The following is a 2,532-nucleotide window of genomic DNA, read 5'->3' as shown; positions in this document are numbered from 1 at the left end:
GTATCATGTGCAGCTCTGAGGTACAGCTCTCTGGGAGTCACCTTGGGACTAGTTCATTAAGGAACAGCTCATCTTTTAGGCTGAATGCAGCTGAGTCTCCCTAAAACTGTAGTTGGGCAAGAAGCGCAGTAAAAAACTACCCTGCACTATCCAGCACCTGAACAAGCATACTTCACCATTCCCATCTTCAGCCTTCATTTCAGGCTTCCTCCCCAGGGCCTGCAGGTCCTGACACCCACAAGCCTTCCCTAGTCTATGGCTTTAAAGAACTACTTTAATCACAACCAACCAACACCCCCACTCCTCATTCTCATGTCGACACTGCTACAGAACAAGGGTGACGGATTTTTTCCAAGAAAACAAAAAGCATCTAGCTATCATATGATTGCCTGAGCAACTCCGCTCCGTTACCATCCTGAGATGATTCACAGGCATGCCCTTGGCCTTTGCCTGCATTCTACTATTATTTGTTCCCCTGCAAGTGAAACAGCAGGGGAACAAAGCATGCTGAATTGCCTAACTTATCAAAACCAGGCACACCAGAGCAGGCAAAACTGTTGTAAATCCAGGGAAAAGACACTCCCAAAGCACCAGAAACCATCCCTCTGCCCCAGACTAAATATGCTCGCTGTCCAAGGAGGGCTACAGTGTATTTCAGCATTTGGCAATAAACCCAGAATGTCGCATTTCAGTACCCAGTGCCACTGAAATCAGTGGAGCTACCAGGGAAGCTGAAGTGCACAAGAGCTACCTATGCACATGATTCAAGGGTTTTGCATGGCAATTTCCATGGGCCCCTTATTTTGACAAGTGCAACATAATTTGCTGCTCACAGTACTTCAGCGCCTTGGCCAGGGGACTGGAACAATGTGTTACATGCTTTCAATAGAAGGGTTTATCAAGTCAAACAAACAAGCGTTGCTGAAAACCAGATAGTCAACTAGGACAGTCGCCATCACAGAAAGCTCATGACACAGCATGGCAAGGCAGCATTTAGCGAGAACCAGCAGGTTTCTGGATTAGCACAAGAAAGATCAGCGAGACTCCACTGCATCAAGGGCTCTATCAGCATTCAATCCAATCAGCCTCAGTCTGCAGCTTGGTTCATTTCTGGTGATACTTCGAAAACGTATGCTTTTGACTCAGCTGCCAATGGACTAAGCAGAAAAATGCCAATATCCCAAGCTTTTCTGATGCCAGAGTAGCAGGCATGAGAAAATACACGTGGCAGCCACCAGCCACAATAAAAGAGAGGGTAACAAGCAACCAAGCACATCAATACGTGACAACGTGTTTTAATTCTCTACATACTTTCTCATAAAAAAGAACTGCAGGTGAACTTTCATATGCTCACCTTTCCAGACCATTGCTTAAAAAAAGGGAAGTCAGTGCCCAGCTACTTTGGTGTTTTTGAATCGCCACTCCTTTCAGCAATGTTTAATTCCCTACTGATGGTCTTTGATCCCTTGCTGAATTAGCAACTTCCCATCCGCCAGCATTCTCACTTACAGCGCGTTCCATCTGTAGCTACGCTGTGCAGCATTCACTCTCTCTCAACAGCATGGCAAAGCAGAGGGACAGGGACAATGTGTCTAAACGGCTGTAATAATGTGAAATTCCTTTCAGGCCAGGCCTCTCTCGCTGTGCTGCCTGGTACCACGTAAACCAGCACAGCCTGTTCCACGCTGGGGCCACTGGTGACTGGCCTGGGTGAGAAGGGTGCGCGGACACCCAGCAGGACTAAAAATAAGAGCTGTTAAAAAGGGTGGATGAGCTCCCTGTGAGCCGACAGCCACTCATACCTGCAGAGGAGACGGGCGCCAGCAGGTCGCTCTGCCCAAAGAATCACCAAAGCAACACAACTAGCCTTGGAGCCGGGCTGCTTTCAGTGGGGGCAGGCGACAGAACAAGGAGCAGCAGGCACAAGTTGCAGCAAGGGACGCTGAGGTTGGATACTAGGGGAAAAAATTCTCACTAAGAGGGTGGCGAAGCCCTGGAACACGTTACCCAGAGAAGTGGCGGAGTCACCATCCGTGCAAGTTTTTTTTTAGCCCTGGCTCAACAAGCCCTGGCTGGGATGATGTAGCTGGGGCTGGTCCCGCTTGGAGCAGGGGGGTGGCCTAGAGGTGACCTCCTGAGGTCCCTTCCAGCCCTCACTATGACTCCAACCCAGTTATTACACCATCTAAGGTGCCCCAATGCTCACAGCAGCCCCAGGACCAACTCTACTCGAAGCAACCAGAGCCCATGTCACGTCGTGGAGGGGGCGGGGGGGGACAGGGACACGTGGCCCCTCTGACAGCGAGCACTCCAGCTGGTCGTGGGGCACAGAGAGTGCTTGTGCCCCTGCTACAGTTAGGCCCCTCCTCCCGGTCGTGCCCCACGGGAGGCACCAGCTGCCCGTGCCATGTCACCGCAGCGCAGCGCGGGCACCGACTTGTTATTACACCCATTTGGCTGCCCCGTCCCCGTCCCTCCGCTCTGCCAAACCCGCGTGCAAGCCAAAGGGACGGGGACTGTAAGACACCCCGC

This window comes from Gavialis gangeticus, unplaced genomic scaffold (genome assembly GCF_001723915.1).
Source record: "Gavialis gangeticus isolate Ggan-Ray unplaced genomic scaffold, GavGan_comp1, whole genome shotgun sequence".
Taxonomy (NCBI): Eukaryota; Metazoa; Chordata; order Crocodylia; family Gavialidae; genus Gavialis; species Gavialis gangeticus.
This window is presented reverse-complemented; position numbering follows the sequence as displayed.